This window comes from Cydia splendana, chromosome 9 (genome assembly GCF_910591565.1).
Source record: "Cydia splendana chromosome 9, ilCydSple1.2, whole genome shotgun sequence".
NCBI lineage: Eukaryota > Metazoa > Arthropoda > Insecta > Lepidoptera > Tortricidae > Cydia > Cydia splendana.
The window spans coordinates 22803972-22809971 of record NC_085968.1 but is presented as its reverse complement, the minus strand read 5'-3'; the positions used below and the strand labels follow the sequence as shown (position 1 = coordinate 22809971).

The 6000-nt window shown below is 37.2% G+C and overlaps 1 protein-coding gene across 1 annotated transcript in view; it reads left to right on the top strand.

Annotated features, from left to right (window-relative positions):
• Positions 1–1113: 1113 nt before the first annotated feature.
• The window catches only part of LOC134793839 (protein vestigial), a 53940-nt gene continuing 49053 nt past the window's right edge, over positions 1114–6000 (top strand). Inside the window, exon 1 of the mRNA XM_063765558.1 lies at positions 1114–1379. The gene's annotated coding sequence lies outside the window, so the exon portion shown is untranslated. The remainder of the gene's footprint in view (positions 1380–6000) is intronic.

The following is a 6000-nucleotide window of genomic DNA, read 5'->3' as shown; positions in this document are numbered from 1 at the left end:
GGTTGTTTAAGATCGAACTCTAACAGCTTTGTCTTATCTAGATTTAGGATCATTCCATTTGCCCGAAACCACTCTAAAAGTCTACAGGTGACAGACTGGACGTTCTCGCACAGTTGTGCCCTATTATTCGCGTTTACTATAGCGCAAATATCGTCGGCATACATGACAAAATCAACCGTAGGTGAGTCATAGGGGAGATCGTTCATAAGTAGAAGTAGAACAAACAGGTTCTTGCCTACGTTAGACCCCTGGGGAACTGATCTATCACCGATCGGCTCAGCTAGGTACTGACCTCTCACTATTCACCTCCACAGCCTGATATTGATTCGCTAAGAAGGAAGTAAGTAGTAATCGCGAGTGGTACGTATACCGCGGACACCATAATGCTCGAGTTTGTTTGCGATAAGTCCGTGGTCTACCAGGTCAAAAGCGCGCGATAAGTCAAAAAATACGGCAGCCACCCGCCTCCTGCCTTCTAAGTGACATAAAACGGTACGTAGCAAATGGCGAGCCGCACCCGTCGTCGACCTACCGGCCTGGTAGGCATATTGTTGTCTGCAGAGGCTGTCCCTTTTTCTCAAAAAACGCATAAGGCGATCACAAACCCCGAACTCGAACACCTTTGAGACTACATGGGACCAGCGAAATAGGCCTATAATTTTTTAGTTCCGTTTTACTACCTTTCCCAATTCGCAATATCAATTCGCAATATCCGAAAATAAACCGTCAAATTATAAATACCTTTAAGGCATATCTTAAACCGACGATCCGATCAAATACCTATTACCTTATCTACATTGTCATAAACTGGTCGAAAAGGCTAGTGCCCGGTAAACCACTTAGGTATGTTTACTACCTTATTACAAAGTTACATTTTTCACAAGCAACTTAAAAAAAGTGAGTCGTTCCTTCGTGAACTGAAACTCGCTATTGCCAGGTGCCTGGGTCCTGCGATATCTACGCAATATTATAAAATACTGTTGCTGCAAGCTGCAATGTAATCAGAGTCTAGTCTAGGTAGGGCAACCAATCCTGCGAGGCTCCGCCCCTCGCGCCTCGCGCCACGTGTTCCCAAAGGGTGATAGGGGCGGGGCGGGCGCGGCGCGGGGGGTGTGCAAGCGCAGCCAATGGCGCGCGGGGGCGGGGCGAGCTGCGCGCGCGCGGCGCAGTGTTGCGCGCCGCGCCGCAGCGGCCGACGTGTGGACGTGTGACGTGTTCGTCTCCGCGAGTGTTGTGTGTGACTTGTGTCTCCGATCGCGCTCAGTGTGGATTAAGTGTTGGAATACAGTGTTATTTTGAACGAAGTGCTTTCTGAATTGTTGGTGCCGATGCCCAGGTGTGTTTGAAAGGATAATAGTGCATTTGGAATATTAATATAGGTATGTGACTATAGAATTACGTAGGGAAAACTAGTGTAGAGTCTACGCCGTAGACGCAAGAATTCACGTTCACTGTCATCAGTATTACGTATCGACGTTTTGAATACCTAGGTTCTGTTACCACATCAGTAGTCCGGTTGACAGTCACATATATGAGAGCGCACCAGCGACGCTCTCACAGCGGTAGAAAAGCTGTCGCTGTAGCTGAAAACGGCTAGGAGATGATGATGATGATGATAAGGCTATCGTAGACCTGAAGATTACTCAGACATTCTATAGGTAGGTACCTAATTGGTGAAATGGAAATGATAAACATACAAATTAAGTTCTTATTAGACAATATATGTATATACCTAGATGTAGAGTCGCGCGCGAGAACGCAACTCATGCTAACTATTAAGGTGTGATGAAGCCTCGTAAGTAGGTAGTAGGTAAATATGGAAGGCCGACAGTGTGCCTACCTAACAACAATAGATAGGTATTAAGTACCTACCTAGATAAAAAGTTAATTTGGCATCTTTCATTAAAAACATTACCGCGGTAGGCCATTTTACTTGCAGTATCAGACTCGTTATACCTAATACTCTATTAAAAATAATTACTAACATTCCAATAGTTTCACTAATTAAACATAATTATCAGTATCACAAATCATTGTCTAATAAACGTCGATGAACACAATTATGATTCATTAATTCATCTATTTGCTTATATGTATATGAAACATAATAGGTATCACCATCATCATCAACCTACTCTCGTCCACTGCTGGACATAGGCCTCTCCTATTGCACGGCATTGAGCACGATTTGCGGCAACACTGATCCAGCTCTTGCCAGCCGCCTTGCGAATATGACCGTTGCGGTGCGGTGAATATGTGTGCAATATAATAGCAGTCAATAGGAAAATGAAAATTAGGGGAAGACTATGACTAGATCAATTATATTTGATATTTTCTTATAATTCTTCTGCATTACTTGACATTGTTTCAAAATTAGCTGTAGCCTTTACTTAAATAATACAGGGTGGCCAGTGGCAGATTTCCGATTTCATAATTTGATAAAAAAAACTAAAATATATAAACCAAAATTGTATACTTAATTACTTACCTATATAAAAAGTTGATGAATGCGGAAAAAATTTTTTGAAACTCATATTTTCTACCGAGCTTCCAATAAGATTAGCTGACGGTGCATCGCAGTATAACCTTAAGGAATAATATCTTTCCCTACCTTAGTTTTTATTTTTATAATATTGACACTGTAATTTCTTTATTTAATATATAATTTTTATGTATGTATGTATGTATGTATGTCTATGTATGTTTATGGTTATACGTATTTAAGTATGTTTATCTATATTAATGTTTTGTGTTGTTTAGTTATATTCAATTCGACTTTTCATATTTTTTCTTTGCGCCACCTACCGTATATTCTAATTCTTATGTCTCCGATACCCAAAGGTTGTCTGGAAGAGATCGCTCTTAAGCGATAAGACCTCCTGTTGTTATCTCTATTGTCTTTGTTTATGTTATTGTACATTTATTGTAAACTACGTGTATGTGAGGTGTGCAATAAAGAGTATTGTATTGTATTGTATGGCGTATATTAAAATTAATATGGCAACTTACGCCTAGGAGCCCCATTCTGATTTTAATTTATTGTTCTGAATTTTTGGTCCAGAAAAATGACTACGGTCAGCTGACAGATTAAATCCGTAACAGTTTTAGAAGAAAAAATTAAAATCAAAGTCAGGGTCTTGCAGTACTAAATAAAAAGCCGTTTTTAGATACGCCTCAATAGCACGTGCACGCTGCTCTGATGCTGGCCAGAGATCCATTGTCACTAATTAATCCGCAACACTCACGAAACTAAAAAAACCTCTGCGTCTCCTTTTGGCACTACGCGTTCGAAAATTATTTGGATTTGAAATCGGAAATTTGCCACTGGACACCCTGTATTTGAAGTAAAAAAAATATCATGAAAATCGGGTTTTTTACTAGGTACCTCGCAGAAATTCTTATAAAAACGTAATAACTATATTAATAAACCTACGAAAAAAAAAATACAATTGTGTAATATTATTGTAACTTAGTATTTTGCCTATTATTTCCAATGAAAGCTTGGTACTAACATCTTTTTATTTTTTTATTTTTATTTATTTACACAAAAGGTACATGCTCACAAACAAAATTTATAATATCGCCAAACTGTAACCAGTTTGTTGACGAATGAAGCGCTCACTTAACTAATCGAATCATGCACGTAAACAAAACAATTAGTAGGTAGCATAAACAATAGGTAATCCTTATTATAATATAAAAACTAACATGCACAGTTGCACACAATGTGCCTAATAAGTCATCACATTTTCCCAAAGTTTAATTTTCTAAATGGTATGTTTTTAGTCTCTTTTTAAGGACCGACTTACTTAACCTAGGTTTACCTCTTAACCACCCTATTTCGTTAAACAGCCTAGACAGATCTAAACCTATGTCATCCAGAAAAACTAAACTTTTCTATGAGACGATCTTTTTTTACTTCCAATATTATTTAAGTAGGTAAAGGTTTCAGTTAATTTTGAAACAATGTCAAGTAATGCATAAGAATTATAAAAAAGATCCCATATAATAATTGATCTAAAGTTACAGTTTTCCCCTAATTTTCATTTTACTATTCACTGCTTGTTTAAGTAGATTCAAAAAGTCTATGACAATCTTCATCACTGCTATTATATTGCACAAACTACCTGTCAAGCTGTATTAACCTCTACTGCGGCCGGATAGTAGGTAAGTACCTACCTACTTCGTAATACGGCGCCATCCGCAATTCGTGTCCATTAATAGGTACCTATGATTGAGCGGCACTTGTCTGAATGAGGTACCTACCTAATACGTACCTCCCTCTCCCTCTCCCTCCCCAACCCCCCCCCGTTATCAACTTCGTTGCTGTTCATTGAAAATTAGGTTTTGCAAAACTATCTACCTACTTACCGTAGCTGTAGCTAGGTGATCCTAACTTCACCGTTGGTGCCCAACTTTGCCTATACCTATCTAATAAAGTAAAATATAAAAACAACTATTTTACCAATAAGTATAATAATTAATAAGTAATGATATCCATTGAATTCACAATAAATAAAGCTGCGTAAAAATAGCTGTAAAGTAAAAACAATAAAAATTACTTAACTTCGCCACCCGTCCCTAACTTCGCCTTATTAACAAGCTTTTATTAAGTCGACCAGTACGGCTACCACCAGTTTTGACGTTGACATAACGCTCACGTTTAAGTAATTTACTTTCTGTACATCTCGCTTGCACTAATATGTCAGTACGAGCGAGATGCATAGAAAGTAAGTTACGTAAACGTGAGCGTTATGTCAATGTCAAAACTGGTGGTAGCCGTACTGTATGTAACTAACTATGTAATGGAATCTAAGGTAACTAATTTAACCATCTTCCAAGAATCGTAGCGTCATGAAAATTAGCAGCTGTATGTAGTTCTGACAGTTCTGATGACAATAGGGTATTATACTGTATTCAAAATAAATTATTTTACACCATGCATGAAATAAAGCACCAGATAATTATTAGAAAAACACAGATAGGAGTTATTTTTAACACAAGTTCTATTTAATAAATCGGATAGAAATATAAAAAGTAGGTGAATTGACCGTGACGTCACGATGAAATGTTTCATATAAATTCCATATTAGCAAATCGTTTTGACATTTCTAAAAAAGTAACTGATTTGACTAGTAGGAAAATACCCTATACAATAATATGGTACTGTCGACCTGATCTGATGATGGAGACAGGAGGTGGAGGAACTCTGTGATGAAACAACGCAACCTAATTGTGTTAGAGGTTTTTAGAATTGGCTCGAAGAGTATTATATAGTTGTCTGTCGTAAGAAAAGTTCAGTCAGCGATAAAAGCTTGTACCAAAAATGAAATTTTTACCAAAAACTTATTTTTAACAAGCTTTTATTAGGTCGACGGTCGACATGTAACTATGTAATGGAATCTAAGGTAACTAATTTAACCATCTTCCAAGGATCGTAGCGTCATGAAAATTGGCAGCTGTAAGTAGTTCTGATGACAATACAATAATATGGTACTATCGAACTGATCTGATGATGGAGACAGGAGGTGGCCATAGGAACTCTGTGATGAAACAACGCAACCTAATTGTGTTAGGGGTTTTTAGAATTGTCTCAATGAGTATTAGTTGTCTGTCGTAAGATAAGTACATTCAGTGATAAAAGCTTGTACCAAAAATGAAATTTTTGGCAAAAATTTATTTATTTATTAAGTATAAATGTACCTAGTATTACTTATATTATAACTTGTAACCAATACTTGTACCCATAATTATTCCAAATCCTTAACGTTGAATTGCTAAACGCCCATTATATAAATTATAGTGGAATTGAGTTCATTCATTCATTCATTCATTCATTATTTATTCATAAAACATAATATTTTACATGTCAAATAAGGTACATAACATAAACAATTTATACACTAGGTCTTAGGTAGGTAGTCTTGGTAGTCTAGGTAGTAGGTCTTAGTAGGTGAGTTGTGGAGTTATGTAGGTAATAGGTACCAATGCCAACAATGG